Source organism: Canis lupus, chromosome 9 (genome assembly GCF_003254725.2).
Source record: "Canis lupus dingo isolate Sandy chromosome 9, ASM325472v2, whole genome shotgun sequence".
Taxonomy (NCBI): Eukaryota; Metazoa; Chordata; class Mammalia; order Carnivora; family Canidae; genus Canis; species Canis lupus.
The window spans coordinates 55,753,212-55,770,247 of NC_064251.1; the positions used below are offsets into that span (position 1 = coordinate 55,753,212).

General features: G+C 52.8%; 2 long non-coding RNA genes across 2 annotated transcripts; one reads left to right on the plus strand and one right to left on the minus strand.

Annotated features, from left to right (window-relative positions):
• Positions 1–1,310: 1,310 nt before the first annotated feature.
• On the minus strand, positions 1,311–10,348 carry LOC112677303 (uncharacterized). The gene is made up of 3 exons (XR_003146955.3): positions 9,932–10,348; positions 9,248–9,458; positions 1,311–5,586 (listed from the first exon to the last, which is right to left on the minus strand). It is a non-coding gene; the product is annotated as an uncharacterized LOC112677303 (long non-coding RNA).
• Positions 10,323–11,826, plus strand: LOC112677304 (uncharacterized). Its single transcript, XR_003146956.3, has 2 exons — positions 10,323–10,930; positions 11,321–11,826. It is a non-coding gene; the product is annotated as an uncharacterized LOC112677304 (long non-coding RNA).
• The last annotated feature ends 5,210 nt before the right edge of the window (positions 11,827–17,036 follow it).

The following is a 17,036-nucleotide window of genomic DNA, read 5'->3' on the forward strand; positions in this document are numbered from 1 at the left end:
TTCTCTCCATTTCTGCTAAGTGCTTGGAGAGTTCCATCTGAGAAGGTGAAGTGCATCCAACTCCTGGGCATCCACACTGGGCGTGGAGCCCTGCTTGGGATTCTCTCTCTCTCTCTCTCTCTCTCTGCCCCTCTCCACCTCTCTCTCTCTCCCTCTGCCTCTCTAAAAAAAAGGAGGAGGCGGGGAGATGGTCAATAAAAGGTAAGGCTTGAGCATCTTCCTAGACACGGTATCACATGGTGCCCAAACCTAGAGCTGGGACACCCCAGTTCATGGGTGAAGCAGTGGCAGCATCGGGCTGTCTCCACTGGGCAGCCCCTCATGAATTAATGCGCTCCAGCAGTGCTGGGTGACCGGTTGCCAACCTCCCCCACCAAAAAAAAGAGAAAACAGAGGGTATTGTGCCTAGTGAGGAAACACTCTGCACCTGTGAGGTTGTCCACCAGAAACAGCGAGCCCGAACCAGGACCAGCCTCTAGACCCAAACGGCAATTTACAGAAAATACAAGGAGCACAGACTTAGGTGAGAAAACACGGTGGGGACCCGGCCAGCAAAGTCCAGCCCGAGGGAGACTCTCCAGGACAAATACATCACAAGGAAGACAATACGGGGTCAGGGACCCTATTTAAGAAGCGATTTAAAACACCGATCTCAACGTGCGGCCCTTAATTTAAATCCTGGTTCAAATGAAAATAATTCTGTAGGAATGCATGTGGTATATATGTCACATAATATGCAATTACATATTAAATACATAAATATAATTATAGATTAAATGCCTAGTGTGTGAATACGCTAAATACTACACAAAAAAAGATATGTGTTTATATTTTAAATATAAATGGAGGCCATTGGAAATTTGATGACACTACCTATGCATCCCACATATATAATTATATGTGAAATATATTTACACTTAAAAGAAATGCAATGATATTGATTCGAGTTTGGGAGGTATCGTAGCTACGTGTTACATTTTGAAAGGCCCTGATTTCTAGAGCTGCATACTGAAGTATTTCCAGATTAAAAATATATATATATATCACGGCTGGGAGTTGCTTCAAAGGAAATAGGGACAGGAATCGGTGGGGACAGGTGAGGTGACCCGACTGTGATTGTTGGCGCACCTGGGCAATGGGTACCCGTGTTCATTATCCTATTCTCTCCATTTCTGCTAAGTGCTTGGAGAGTTCCATCTGAGAAGGTGAAAGCTCCCACCATAAAAAAAAAAATGTATAAAGGGCTTGTCGGGGTTTTTTTCTGATATTTTTTATTGTGGTAAAATACAGATCATGTAAAATTGGCCATCCTGACCACTCTTAAGTGCACGGTTCAGCAGCACAAAGTACATTCACGCCGTCCATCTCCAGACCTCTTTCCTTCCTGCGAAACTGAGATCCTGTCCCCGTTGACCCCTGGTCCCACCCTCTACCCCGGATGACCCCAGGTCCCCCACACCAGTGGGATCACACAGGACTTGTTCTTTTGTGACTGGCCTCCCTGGCTTAGACCATGTCCTCTGGGCTTTGCCCGAGGAGGCAGCAGGAGGCAACATCACCTCCCTTTTGAAGGCCAACTAATATTCTGTTGTTCCGATAGGCCAACCACATCATGTCCAATTGTCCGTCCGTCCGTCCATCTGTCGGTGGACACATGGACTCTTTCCACATTATAACTCCGTGACTCATGCTGCTATGAACATGGCAGTACAGGTGTCTGTTTTTTCTAAGTCTCTCTGAGAAGATCCTAGGGGCGGCCCCCTTTCCAGAAGTGGGAACTCGGGAACCATCATTCCTGCCACACTCAAAATAAAATGTATCAAGCACCTGCTAAGACAGCGCGGACATTGAAGCGAGCAAGGTGGATGCACTGGGCACTACTAGAGCCATCTGTCCCACGGAGTCCCTGTCCCACAGGGTCCAGCCAGCCTCAGGGCCTTCGAGGCAGGGGGGCTCTGGCTGAGTGGTGGTGGGCCAAAAGGGGACCGTGCTCACCAGGGGGTATCACATTCACCGGCCAAGCGAAGGGCAGGGGCAGGACCATTCCGCCCAGCCTATTGAAGTCATCACCCCACAGCCATCCAGGAAGGGACCCTCTCCGCCCCTCCACCCCTCCCTCTCCACAGCCCACCTTGGAACTCTGGAATCTCAGGGGAAGCCTCAGCTGTCAGCACAGCACAGCGAGGCTCAGGGGTCCAGTCTGCTTTAACGGAAGCTAAGCCTGCAGGCAAACTTCTGGGGTGAGTGGGGGTGTCTCTCTCTCCTCATTTTTCTACTCAGTGCCCTGGAAATGAGGTGATTCTTGGAGTGGTGAGGGCTTCTCTTTAGAAGCCAAGAAAGCTTGGACCCATGCATTTCCTGCACCGATCGTGAGCCCCCGTGTGCCAAGACCTGAGCTTCTGGTCTCAGGGGGAATCCAGTCAAGCTGGAGACTCAGACACACCCGCTGGTAGTTCAGCAGTAAGTGCCATGAAGAGTGAGCGGCAGGCCCAGAAAGGGCCCCAGTCTCCACCGAAACAGGGTACCTGGACTGACTCACAGAGGCTGGAAGGGTGCCAGGCCTCCAGGGACTCAGAGGGGAGGGTGGCCACTGTTCAGTGTGAGTCTGAGCCTCAGAAAAGAGGCTGGGGGAGGGGGCAGGGCCAGAGAATGAAAAGCCTGTTAGCAAAGGAAGAGAGTCTGGGGCAATAGGGAGCCATTGAAGACTGTTTGGCAAGGGATACCTGAGCAGATAATGCCCTCAAAGGTTCCATCGCTCTGGCTGCCAGGGTGAAGATGGGAGAGGGCAGGCTGGGGGAGGGCACAGGGGTTGAGGGTCCCACAGCAATCACCCAGTGTCTCCATCCCAGTCCTGGGAACGACCTGCAGGGCAAGCCCCCATCCCACACACAGCCTGGAAACTCCAGAACTCTCCAGGGCTTTGTCTTTGGCCTCCACCCCAACCTCCTCCCAAGGACGCAGCTAAAGACACAGAGCCCCAGAAGGACTCACGTGGGCCTGAGCAGTTAAGAACTTGGGATGGAAGTCAGAGAGCCATGCTGGCCCCTTGGTGTTCATGAAGCCTCAAGAAGGTTGCCACCACTGGGCCTCAGTTTCCTCACCTATCAATGGGCATATGTACATTCTCCCCCTTCAGGGAGGTGAAGAGAACCAATGAGAAATAAGCACCAAGTTCTAGCACAGCGCTTGCTGGACAAATGTTGGTGACTGATTACCAGTGAGTATTACTATTACATACAGCCCAACAGTCCCTAAAATCCCAACCCCTCCACCACGGGGCAGCAGGGTTCAACTGATCCTGGTCTTCTCTGACCTGCCTTTTTCTGACTCCTTCTGCTCAATTCTCTAACCGGTGAAATCCTGCCTTGCCTCAGAGCCCTGCACAAAAGTCACCTCCTCCAGAAAGCCTGCCAGGATTCCCCCCTCCCCACAACATGGAAATTCTCACATCCACAGCCCCCAGCACTCACCTCTGAGGCAGCTCCTAGCTTCCCTAGCCATGAAAAGCTTGTGTCACCTTGTCACCTCCCCCTTCCAGCCAAGAGGGCTGAGGTCCTAGCATAGAGGCTGGTATGAAGCAAGAGTTGAACAAATGTGGGATGGAAGAGTAGAAGGTGGACAGATAAGTGGGTGAAACAAGTATAGAAACCCGACTCAAACTTGCGTAAGCCAAAGCAGATAGCGGGCTCAGGCAAGGCTGGATCCAGGTGCTCAAATACTATCATCTCTTTTTCTCTCCCTCTCTGTCCTTCCCTCTACCGTGCTGGCTTCATCTTCGCACAGGTGTCCATGTGGTTGACCCCAGCAATAAACCCTACCAGCCCAGACTGCCAGCAGAAAGACAGCCTCACCTTCACATGATGGCGCCCACCAAGCCCTGTGGCCAGAAGGATGGCCAGGCCAGGATCACATGCTTGTCCCCAACAGAGGATGGGGAACCACATGACCTAGGGAACTGAGGGGGAGGGCTGGGTGCTGCGCAGGTAAAAACAACAGCCGCCGCCCCCCCCCCACCTCAACGTTCCCAGTGTCACCTCCTGGGGTGAATCTGCAGGCTGCTCTGGGGGAAAGTGAAGGGTAGACAAGGGGCCCTCTTCAGAGAACTGAGCCCCAAGAGGAAACCCACACGTAAACACATCACTGGGAGCCTCACCACGTCAGCCAGAGCAGATGGCCCACGGAAGGTGTCCGCGGAGGAGGCTGGCCCCTTGGCCAGGGGGCGGGGGGTGACTTGCCTCCCAACCCTCCTCCCCCAGGGGTCCTTGGCCCCCACCACCCCCACAGGGCAGCAACCCAGACTCAGAGAGAGGAGGCCTGACTTGGTCCTGATTCCGGTGGAGGGTTTCAGGGTGAGGGGGCAGTGATAACTGGAGTCAGAGACCACACAAGTGTTCCAAAGCAGTTCTCCCCTCCTCCCTCCCAAGGACAAGGACAGGACAGTGACAACAAGAACTGCCCCGGACTGGGCACTGGGCAGGCCCTGTACCACTCTACGACACAGCTAGCATCCTCAGTATCTTACAGGCAGGGACCCTGGGATCAGAGAAGGGGTGTCACCCGCCCAGTGTCACATGGTTCTCACCATGTGAGCTGGGACTGGCCCCCGGGTCTGGGTGCTCGCAGAGCGGTGTCCCCGACACCCTGCTGCTTCCTTCCACTCTAGACCAATGGCCCTCGAACTCGGTCCTGGCGCCTCTGCCCTGGAAGCTGCTGAAAATCCCATATTCCCCGGGCCCCTCCTCAGACCTGCTGCAGCCCTGGAATCTGCATTAACCGCCCTCCTGGAGGTTCCGAGACAGCCAGACCTGCAGGCATCTGGGAACACCATCTGGTTTCCAGAATATCAGCTCAGAAATCCCGCCAAAGGGGTGGGGATTCAGGTGCGGATAATTCTCATTCCTCAGAAGCCCAAGCATCCCACTGGTGAGAGGACCTCTGAGGGACAGGTGCCACCCCTGTCCCTCCCCATCCTTCGTGGTCCCACATACCCGAAGCTTTTAACTGAGATACTCAGTCCCTTCTCGGGTTCCAACACAGATGTACAATTCCCACCGGGACTGGGGCAGCAGGGTGGGAAGGGGGGGTCCTCCGGCCAAGTCTTTCTGCGTGTTCCAACCTCTTCATGAAGAAGAGTCCGCCAAGCCTGGAGAGAGTCTTCCCTGCGCGTGTGAAGAGGTAATCGATTTGCTTCCCCATTCTTTATTAATCAAAGGCAAACCACAGCCAGCCGGGCCTCTGATCTAGGGAGCGGGGCCACACGGAGAGGGTGCCATTCTTGCCCGGGGCGCGGACACCCAGCACCTCTGATGGGGCACGGGGCCTTCATTCCCGCTGAGCTTCCTCAAGTGTCCAGAACACTCCCCAGAAGCCAAAGGGCCCAGCACACCAGGTAGGAAGCTGGGGCTCCCGGCAGGGAGTGCTGAGCGGAAGGGATGAGTAGGCCAAGAACAATCTGCCAAGGTTACCGAGGAGGCAAAGCCCAGGTGCTGTCAGCTGAGGCCGGGGCTTCCTGCTTTTCTCTTAGATGTAACCAGAGCCTGGGAGCACGTCCCCATCCCTGGGAGTCTCTTGGCCACAGCACCAGAGCTGGGAAAACAAGACCAGCAACCCAGTTAAAGCCCACTTTTGCAAAGATGCTCCCCCCCCCCAGAACGCACTGGGCCTGAGAACCCCCAACATCTGGCCTGAATCCTTCCTGTTTCTGTCACATCTGGGATGGGGGCATAGAAACGACCCTCCCCCCCCGCCCCAATTTCCCACCACTGGCTTCTGACAGCTGAAGAGCCCGATGTAGGAAAGGCTTGTCTGGGATCTCACAGAGGCTCACTCAGCAGATATTTGCAAAGAGCCTCAGTTTCCCTTCTAAGTAACAAGGATGCCGAACCCTCCCTCATCCCCCATCTCCCTGCCCATCTCCTGGGACAAGCCAGGACCCTGAAACAGGAGGGGGTAGGGGGCTGAGTCCAGGCCCGGCACTGAGCCCCAGCCAAGCCTGGGCTCTGGGTCCTGCCCAAAAAAGCCACCCACTCACTTGAGATTAAACAGACACTCCTCTCCTCGGTTCCAGCTCCTTCAGAGGCCCCCACGTACCTCACCACCTCTCACACTGGCCCCCTCCTCACTGTCCTCTGCCTTCTGGACACCCCTCTCCTACTGCTCCAAAAGCCCCAAGTCCCCTCTGGCCCTAGGGCCTCCCCCCATGCTGTTCCCTCAGACTGGAACACCCTTCCCTGGTCCTGACCTGGCCAAGCCTGGCGTCTGTCCATTGAAGGCTTGCCCATACCTGGGGTCTCGTTCCGACCCCTGTGCCCGCCCCAAACTCTGTTAGGGTCAGCTTATGTGTTACTGATGGCTGAATGGCTCTGATTCCCCCTCGCCCCCACCCTGACCCACCCTGACCGTTAGCACTGTGTACCCAGAGGGCCAGACACAGTTCACAGTAAGTGCTCAGCCAGCGGAGAATGGCAAGATTCCCGCCAGATCACGGGTTTTGGGGGGTTTGGGGGGTGTAGTCGGACGCCGCGGGGCTGAGGTTACAGAGCGGAGGGTGAACGAGTCCAGGCTGGGGCAGGCGCCCGGCCCCGCCCCTTAAAGGGTCCTGGAGAACTCGACGGAGCCGTCCCGGGGTCCCCGACGTCGTGAGGTTTAACCCAAAGGGCCTTCCACGCACCCAGACCCCACAGGGCAGGGGACCTGGGCTCCCCGCCGACAGCGCGCCCGAGCGCTCCCGGCGGCTCCCTGCAGGTCCGGGCCCGCGGTGGCGCGCCCCGGACCCAGGGGTTCAACTACAATTCCCATGATGCCCCGCTCCGCGGCGGGCCCGGGCGGAGCGAACGCCGGCGGCACCGCCCCTCGCGGCCTTCTGGGAGTTGTAGTTCTCCCCGGAGGAGCGCGGCCTGAGGACGAGGGCGTCTAGGCGCTCGCTCTGGGAAATGGGGAGGCTACGCAGCTCCCGCGGGAAGGGAGGGGCTGAGGGAGCAGGCTGCCTGCTGGCCTGGCTGCAGGGCCTTTCTCTCCAGCAGCCTCTCTCCCAGCATTGTTTCATAACAATAACAGCGACTCAATTTTGTGAGCACCTACTATGTGCTGGACCCAGTACCAATCTCCGGGAGGATAGAGGAAGACAGACATGGTCCCCGTGTTTGTGAGCGCCCAGTCCAGGCAGGGAGGCCGACACGGGACATTTAATTGCACAAGTACTTAATTACTTGTGCCGGATCCAGAGGAGTACAGCATAAGGCTATAATAGCAGGAGTGACAGGGAGGGTGGTGGTGACTATTTTCTGAGCCAAAGAGACGCAGAGAATAGACAATGGGCTGGAATCTTTGCAATTCAAAGGGTGAATTTGATGGGTGGGGTGAGAAAATCAAGTCCCATCCTTGCCAACTTCTTCATTATTCCCAAGAAGAAATTGTCCCAGAGAGACGAGGGGACTTGCCTCTCACCCAGCCTTGCACACAGTGGGTGTGAGGAAGAGTTCCAGGCACAGACATCTAATGCCCAGAGTCCTCCCTCCGTTGGGCAGAGCCCAGCCCTTACTCTGCCGAAGGTCTTCACCTCCCTGAAACTGTTTCCCCCTCAGTGACCCTCATGGGGTAATTCTAGCAGAAAAACCAAAGATGATGGATATGCAACCAGCGTTTTACAAGCAGGAGAGGTGCCAGTGTGAGTCACTTTCCGTTCTGTGCCCCAATGTGATGCCGTGGGACAGCCAGGAGCCATCTACAGACTGCCGCCAGGTGCCAGCCAGGGGACAGGCTGCCAGGGCTGGAGGTCCGCAAAGGAGACCCTCATGGCTCGAAGCCCTTCTCTGAGGAGCCAAAGTTTCATCTGAGCCCTGAGGTTGAGGACAACCCAGTCAAGTCTCTAAGGCAAGCATGGAATGTTATGTTCCCAGTGACATGTCACAGGTGTTTAGGTGAAACCGCAGAGCTTCAGTGCACATCGGACCATGTCACCCCTCCTATAAAGCCATCCATGGCTCCCATCAGCCGTCCACATGACGTCCACAACCCTTAGCCTGACCCTTGCCCACTCCTTGGCCTTCTGTTTCAGAATTCACCAAGCCCTTCCCTCCAAGGGGGCCTTAGCAGACCTTTGGCCAAAGCTATGAATTGGCAACCCAACAGGCACTTCTCCCTTTCTTCCCTCTGCTGTAGAGACAAGAAAAATTTAAAAACTCCATTTCCTCAGCCTTTCCTGCAGTTCAAGGTCACCATGTACCCTGGTTCCAGCCAATGAGATAGAACAGAAGCCCTTGGGGAGCAATCTCCTTCGTGAATAAAGAGATGGAGTCTGGCAGGCAAAGGCCTTTGGCCTCTTGCTCTTTCCCTTCTTTCTGCCTGGAACACAGACTCAAGGCCTGGAGATTTAGCAGCCATGTTATGGTTATGAGGTAACAACGTGAGACCTCCTCATTGAAGATAGCAAAAAGGAAGACAGAAAGAGCCAGGGTGCCTGGTGGCATCTGTAAGCCACCACACCCACCCCTTATGGCTCAGCTCGGGCTTATCCCTGTCTAAGTCAAAATCCCTCGCCTGTTTAGGCTACTGTAGTAGAATTTCTTTATCTGCAATTAACATGATGCTGACAATACACAGCCTGGCCCGAGTGTCCCTTGCTTAGTGCCGGTCTTATTTGTGTCCTTACAAATCCTACAGGATGCTTATTGTACTCCAGTCTGTATGCTGGCCTTTTTGGGTTCTTTGACCAGGCTGAACTCATTCCTGCTCCAGGACCTTTGCACTGCCCCCCACCTACTCATGGCTGGCACCTTCCATCATTGAGGGCTCAGCTTCAGTGCCACCTTCAAAGGCCCTCCACGCCCACTGCACAATCTTAGGGGGTCCCCCCAGACACCTCTACCGCGTGACCCTGCCTATTTTTACCACCATTCCTTATTGCTAGCTGATCCTCTCTGGCATTTTCATTTCTTCATTTGCTTATGATACAGAATGTGAGCTTTGTGGGAGGGGGTCGGGATTTTTGCCTGTATCACTTACCCTGCATCCCAGGTGCCGGACACATAGTAGGCATTCACTAAAGGTTTGTTGGATTCATTAAGTAATTAATGCTGCTGTCTCTGCCCCATGTGCTCTCTCTCCCGCTTCACTTGGGAACTCCACACCTTCCTTAGAGCCGTCTCCTCCTAGGAAAGCCTTACTGGTGCCCGGACATGGCCCGGGTCAGGTCTGGTTCCCACACCTGTGACTGTCAGTGTCTCTCCTCCCCTGCCCTTTCACTCACGTTTGTAAGAAGGTGACAGCTCCTTCTGTTAGATGCCATATCCCATCCAGGATGTAACATCCAAGAGGGCAGAACCCATCTTCTTTGGTTCCAGTTTTGTGGCCCATGCCTGGCACAGGCGGATGTGTTGGTCAAGTGAATGAATGACAGGAGCTACTTGCTGACTGTGCCAAGCACTGGGGAAGGGGCTACTTCAGTACTTGATCTTGTTCTTTTTTTTATTTATTTATTCATGAGCGACACAGAGAGAGAGAGAGAGAGACAGAGAGAGCCACAGGCAGAGGGAGAAGCAGGTTCCATGCAGGGAGCCCGATGTGGGACTCGATCGCAGGACCCCAGGATTGCACCCTGAGCCGAAGGCAGTCAACCACTGAGCCACCCAGGTGCCCCAAGATCTTGGTCTTGACGGCAGGGATCACTTATAGTCCCATCCACCACCACCAGGCCCCACCCCCACCGCACTCCCTGCTACAGGTAAAACTAAATCAGATCTGCCTTGTTCTGAACAAAGGGGCAGCTGCCCAGACGGGCGCCTGCATCAGCAACGCTAAGCAAAGCCAGCCTGGCTGCATGGCCCAAAGGGCTTTAGGACTGTTCCTCAGCGAGATTTTGCCCCTTCCTTCCACCCCATCCTCCTTCCTCACCCTCTCCCCCCAAATAACAGCACAAACCCTCCGTCCTCACGTGGAATTTTTCGTCTTCAAAGCACTTTTATAAACATGAGCTCATTAGCAGAGCAGCCCCTTGACACCAGGAGGCTGCTCCCTGGGTGTCTTCTGAGTCATAGCGCCAGAGTTTACCGACAAAAACAAGTTTTTCCCATAGAGTGAATGTGGCACCACAGCCAAGATCACTGTGTCTCAGAAAAAAAGGAAGGAGGAAAGAGAGACACACCGCCTCTGGCAAGAACCAGCGGAGCGCCAGGCCTGGTGTCAGCACCGGGAGAGCTCGGGCACGTGCCCTTGCCTAAAGCCGGAGTGCCCCTGGGGGGTAGGGGCCCCAGTGTGCCCCCCACAGTGTGGCACTTCTTCCGGCATCTCTCTCCTGCCCTACGTCTGCCTTTCCGCCACCCACTCTGTCCCCACCCAGGCACACAGCCCCAGCCCAGCCAGCAGGTGACCGCTGTGTCCTCACAAAGGAGGGAGGCGGCATCAGCCATCTGGTCCAGAGGGTGGCTGCTTTGGGTGAAGGAAGTAGGGTTCAAATCCCAGATCTTCCACTTACAACCCCAGAGACCCTGGGTGAGCAACTGAGGCTCCATTTCCCCCTCTGAAGAATGGGGCCGTGTGGGGACCACATCACTCAGAGTTGGCCGCGAGCGGAGTGTGAGATGGTGCGTGACAAGCACCTGTTCTCCGCAAAGGGTGCGGTTTCCAGCCTGGCTGGTGCTCGGGCTCACAGAGGGGCTTCAGAGGCAAGGCCTGCACGTGGGAGCCTACCGCAGAAGTGGGGGCTGTCTCCTCTCCCTGAGAGAGAGCCTGGTCTTGGCCACCCCTGCCTCCATGCCCCACACCAGCTCACGTACAGGAGAGGCATTTAATGAAGGTGCACAGAAACCACCACAAGAGCTAGACCGGCTCATGGTAGAAGCCCTGGGAAGACAGCAATCTAGACACTCCTCCTCTCTGTCCCAGCATACGCTGATGAGTCCTACTGTGTGCCCGGACACTGTGGCCAAAGCTGGTAAGAGCGCTGAGGGTCTCTGCACAACACATCCCAGCTGCCTCCTGCTTCATGCTGGAGTGAAAAGGTCGGGATGCACGTGGCCCTCAAATGTGGGCTCCTTGAGAACAGAGCCCCTAGCCTCCCACTGGGTGTCTGGTTCACCTTTTTCTTCCCTCCTCACAGAAACTTGCTTTTCAAGTAGGCAACTACAGCTCAGATAAAATATTCACCTCCCTTTGTAAGAATGAGGAGGCTCCTGCTGGGAACATCCAGGAAATCAGTTGTTTTTCTCCTAAAAAGAGAGAAAACCGTCTGGGGGGAGGGGGGCAGCTTTTGTTCTTTGCCCTTCACTTTTTCTCAATCTTCATCCTAAATTTCCTGCCTGGAATGCTGTCATGATTCCTGGAGGTGAAGCAGCCATTTTGTACCTTAAGGATGAAAGCCCCACACTTGGGTTGGTGGAGCAGGAAGCCGGAGCCCGAGGGGCATCGGGAGAGGCTGCCCCGGGCCTGACTGCATCCTGCAGGACTGTCTGGGTTCTGTGCTTAAGCCATCTCAGTCGGGGTTCTGTGCCATGAAGCTAACAGCAAACCCTGACTCATCACCAGGCCACCCAGGAGACTCGTGGCGCTTCGCACAAGGGCCAGCGCAGGGCAGCTGCTTAATAAACATGAGTGAGCACTGCAGTGATGGATGGATGAGGCAGACCAGACCTGCCAGGTGCCCTGCGCCGCACACAGCAGCACCTAAACTGCAAAGACATAAAGGGGGTAGTGACGGACAATCCCATCAGATCGAGGAGGCCTGGGGTCCCGGCCAGCCTCCCCTAGGCCATGCTGTGTGACCCCGAGCAAGTGCCTACCCATCTCTGTGCCTCAGTTTTTCTATCTGAAAAATAAATGTTTGGGACTTTGGGTGGGTCTGCAAGGGCAGTGGCCCCTGAGGTTCTTTCCTTTTTGTGCCGGTGAGAGAGGAAGGGAGCTCCTCTCACCTGTGAATCCAAATTCCATAGAGGGGAGAATAAAAAGAATCAGCTACCAGGTTGGTTACTATCTGGGAAGGGCTGGCCTTGACGAAGCTTGCCCCGTGCCAAATGCTGTGCATCGTCCCCACCAAGTCTTCCCACCACCCTGGGACCCGCGGGCTCTCCTAAGCCCTGTTTAGCAAATGAGGACACTGAGGCTTGGGGGTTAACTAGCTTGACCCACCCTGCCCGGTGAGCGTGTGGCAGGCCAGGGCTGGCGAGCTGGAGAGATGAGATGGGACAGAGGCCTCATCCCCAGGTATGGGGGGGAGGGAGGAGGACCCGCAAGGCATGAAGTCATTTTCCCCAGGGTCCCCGGGGAAGGAAGTCAGCAGGCAGTCCCAGGTCTTTCTGCCTCCAAAGCAGGTGCCCCTGACCACCGCACCACCCTCCCCGGAGGAGTTGGCCATGGAGGGTAGGAGGACAGAAGATTGCACAGACACCAGTGTGAACCATGCAGTGTTTGCTCTGCAGAGATGCTCAGAGCCATGGGGACAAAGAAAAGTGAATGGTACAGGGGCCCGTCGATGGCTCAGCGGTTGAGCGTCTGCCTTTGGCCCAGGGCATGATCCTAGAGTCCCGGGATCGAGTCCCACATCGGGCTCCCTGCATGGAGCCTGCTTCTCCCTCTGCCTGTGTCTCTGCCTCTCTCTGTGTTTCTCATAAATAAATAATAAAATCTTGAAAAAAAAAGAAGAAGAAGTGAATGGAACTGATGAGGATAGTTTGAAGGGGTAGAGCAGGGACAGGCTTGTATTCTGGGCAGGAGCACTGGGCACTTGTTCCACTGTGTTCTCTGCAGGTGGGGGATGACTGACTGTTTTCCCCATCAGTCCGTGAGCTCTTCTAGAATCTTCCTCAGGACTTATCACAGACCAGGGCCCAAGAGAGGGAGAGAGAAGGACTGAATGAGACCCAGCAGTGCCCCCAGGCACCCCAGGGTGAGCGGGCAATGATGGCAGGAGCTCTTGCACAGTCCTAGCATGACTTCCCCCCTGGTTGGCCCTCACTTTTTCCCACATCTCCCATGACTGCAGCCCTCCCTTTCTTCCCTATGGGGCAGTGGGGGTGTGGCGGCTTGGGAGGGCCAGAAGTGCTGGCTGACAGGGGAGGCCAGAGAGGAGTCTGGGGAGGGAGGTTAGACTTCTGTTAGAGTCAGTGTGACCTTACCCTCTTCCCCCCAAATTCTGCATGATTGTCAAGCCCTCGGGTGGTTCCAAGGCCAGGCCAGGTTTGAAACCCTCTGACTTAACCTGTGCGGGTCTTAGTTTCCTTATCTGGAAAATAGGGGAGTGAAAGCCGCCCCCCCCCCCCCCCGGCCCCTCCATCCCTGTAGCATAGCTGTGAAAACAGCGAGATGGTGCTTGGGAGCGTTTAGCACAGGGGAAGGGCCCTACACATAAATGGTGGTGACTGCTATTCCACACATTTGACCAGTAAGCGGCCACAGCAATGAGGCCATGGCCCTGACCTCTATGTAGCCCAGGAGATGGCCCAGAGACTGTGCAAGAACCAGAGGATCATTTCGTTTGTGACAAGCCCACTGTGACCAAATAGTCGTTCAGTATCTCCCAGATCATTTTTAAAATGCAAATCTGATCAACAGAGAGGAGAGCCTAATGTAGTAATTAGCAGAAGGGAAAAGCAGAAAAATGGATAAACCAGAAAACAAAAAAATCAGCCTCCTCCACTAACCCCATAAATATGCCCAGCAAGAGGCAAATATTAATTGCTTCTTCCACTCGAACCCCCTGTTTGCAGGATCTATTTGTGTTTGTTTTAACAAATGCTGCAGGAGCCAGCCCCCAAAACCATCTCTTTGGAGGAGCCCAAAGTCACCAACAAAACAGACACCTGGCTGGGCTGGACCTGGGAGAGTTTTCTCTTAAAACAAATGCACCCAACTGTCACTTTATTTGTATGATACCGAGGAGTGGAAGGGTGGCTACATTTACCAGGATTGTAAGTACTTGCAGGTATTCGGAGCTGTCCAAAACTTGCCTTCTGGAAAATAATAATCCCACAGAACATTTAAAGAATGATCGTGGTATTGGGGCACAAAGACAGTTTCAACAAACTCCAAAGTAAAACACATTCTCAACACAGTGAAACAAAATCTTAAATTAATAGCTAGAGGATTTTCTTTTTTTAAATCTAACTTGGTGGGAATTTGGAAAGTGATTTCCAAAAAATTCTTGAGATAAAAAGGAATTCGAAAGGACATTATATACTATTTAGATGTTTCATACTGTGTGGACATTAGATAAAATGAGAGTGCTGAATGCTGAAACAGGATGCAGCCAAAGCAATACTCAAAAGGAAAATTCATATCCATAAATATACCTAAGGTTTCCTAAGAAAGAGATTCCTTTAAAATAAAAATTTTTAAAGGTGACTTATTCATCAAGCAGCCCCCAATAAGGGGAGAAACTTCTGCCTAGATTGTCTTGCCAAGTTTCCCTAAAGCTCATAAAACCCAAGAAAGTTCATATTTGATTTCCTCTCCAGAAACTCTCCACCTCTAGACTTGGTGATGATGAAGTTCCAGGAGTAACAGAGATGTGTAGATATGCTCTGGGTTTACTATCTGTGATAGACAGAAAATGAAAGTGAACCAGAGAAAGTCCTATAGAGAACCCTCACCCCCACTTCTGTTCTCATTAGTGGCTGCCTTTGCCTGAAGCTTCCGGAAGGGCACTGGATAAGGACTCTAAGGAGGCCAAAGTTCTAGGCTCTGGTGTTTCCATGCATTAGCTGTGTGACTCTAATCAAGTCACCTAACATTTATGCAGCAGTTGGCTTTTGCTACAATGATGCCGTATAACAAACAACCACAAGCTCTCTGAGGCCTCCTATGCACACACTTATTCTCACATGCACTGGTCTGTAGGTTGACTGAAATTTGGCTGCTCTAGGCCGGGCTCCACCAGGCAGTTCTGTTTCATGATGTGGATCAGTTGAATTTGGTCTCAGGATGTGGGTTGGATTCAAGTCTGTCCCATTTGTCTCCTCATTCTTTTTGGATAAGAAGCTAAATGGGACATAGTTTGTCATAACGTATCACAAAGATGCAAGATGTATAGCAAAGACAAGCAGTACCTCCCCAGGTCTCCTCATAAGCATGAGGTCTCTGCTCCCCATAGTCCATTGGCCAAAGCAGGTCATATGGCCAAGGCCAAAGTCAGGGGAGCAGGGAAATCTATTCTGCCTCAAGAAGGGGATTGAATAATTGCTGAATAACTCAACCTGTCCTGCCTTCTTAGCTTCGGTTTTCTTATCTATAAAATGAAGTTGATGAAAATTCCTACCTCTTTGTAGGGACAAAACTCTTGAGCTCTGTTCTAAGCTCACCATACCTGAACCCTGCACTGGTTGGCACTGGACTTGGGTTATGTCCCACTGCTGCCCAGTGGGAGGATGGGGCTGCAAATCCTGAAGCTGGGCTTGGAGCCAATGCCACCCAAACCACAGCGTTGTCTCTTGATGGAGAAGAGCCGGAGCCTATATTGGGAAGTTCACCACAGAGCCCACTAGCAGTGCCACACATGTTCTTGTTAACGGTCAAATCTCATTGCTGAGTTTCCCAAATTGCTTGAGTCTTACTAACACGTCCACAACAGGGATCCCCTCCCATCCTCAGGCCCCTTCTGGTGCTCCAAGCAAGGCTGGCAGCATTAATTTTCCCAGCTGCCTTTTCGGCTCCAATGGTATCTGAGTGCCTCTGGCCTAAGACTAGCCTGGTGGGTGTCCTTGCCCAGAAACAAGAAGATAAAGAGACTCATGCAGACTCTCTTCACCATCTGGTCTCAGGACAATTCCCCCAGTCAGTGCAGCCTTATCTTCAAAATCATGAGGAAGCCAAAGGCAGGAGAGTAGAGTAGTGAAACATCTGGATTCTGGGGAAGAAAAAAACTCAAGTGCAAACTCCACTCTGCCCCTTTCTGACTAAATTTAAGCAAAGCAAGTAAGCTCTGGGAAGCTCAGCTTCCTCATCTGGGAAAAGGGGCTCCTGACTATCATGTGGGCATCTGCATGGGAGGGTGGAAGGATGATTCAGAACACTGGCTCTGGAATGGGGGCGGCATGGGGTTAGACTCTCAGTTCTTCTGATGAAGAATTCCTGAAAGGCTTTGGTCTTTTCATCTGTAAAACGGGAAGATACTAGCTGCCGGATGGGATGCGTGAGATCCCATGCTGTCAACCACTGAGTGCAATGCCTAGTACACACTCAGTCCTCAACAAAGAATGGTTCCCCTCCCTTCTCATGACCCCCCAAAATATCAAGTTGTTCGCCCTAATCAATATGGAACAGAACTAGTCACTAAACATGTAATGATGAGATATGTCGTATAATGTGCTTATAAACGTTAACTAGTCCAATGAGTAAAATATCCAGATTTGTCAAAATTTAACATATATCCAGGTTTCAGAGATATAAGATATAGGATGGGGAGTGTCTTAGAAAAGATTAGTTCAGGGGCACCTGGTGGCTTAGTGGTTGTGCATCGGCCTTTGGCTCAGGTAGTGATCCCAGGGTCCTGGGAACGAGTCCCACATGGGGCTCCCCGTGGGAAGCTTGTTCTGCCTGTGCCTGTGTCTCTGCCTCTCTCCGTATTTCTCATGAGTAAATAAATAAAAATCTTTTTTTAATAATAAAAATCTTTTAAACAAAATTAGTTCAGCGTCTGATAATACAGTAAGAAATCAACGTGTTGAATAATGTCTGATTTCATTACCTTGGAGTAGCCTTGTCTCCCCGAAAATATGCATACCATTGGAGAACACACTGTCCTTTCCCCCTTCTCTTTTGTCCCATAAAGAGTTTAGCACATAGTCAATACTCAACAAATATCTGTTGAAAATGTAAATCAATCTATCCCTCGATTCATCACAGAACCAACGGATGAATCAACAGGACTGCTTGTTGATTCAGGAACTGTGTTCACTACTAGGGGAAGGGAAGACTGGTTAAAACCTTTTTCTTTTCAAGAGAGACTTCTCGGCTACACTGATATTTAAATATATTTTTATTCACATCTGTAAAGCTAAAACACTTGTTCATCAGGATCCTTTCACACAGGCAATATTTGTTCATTGAAC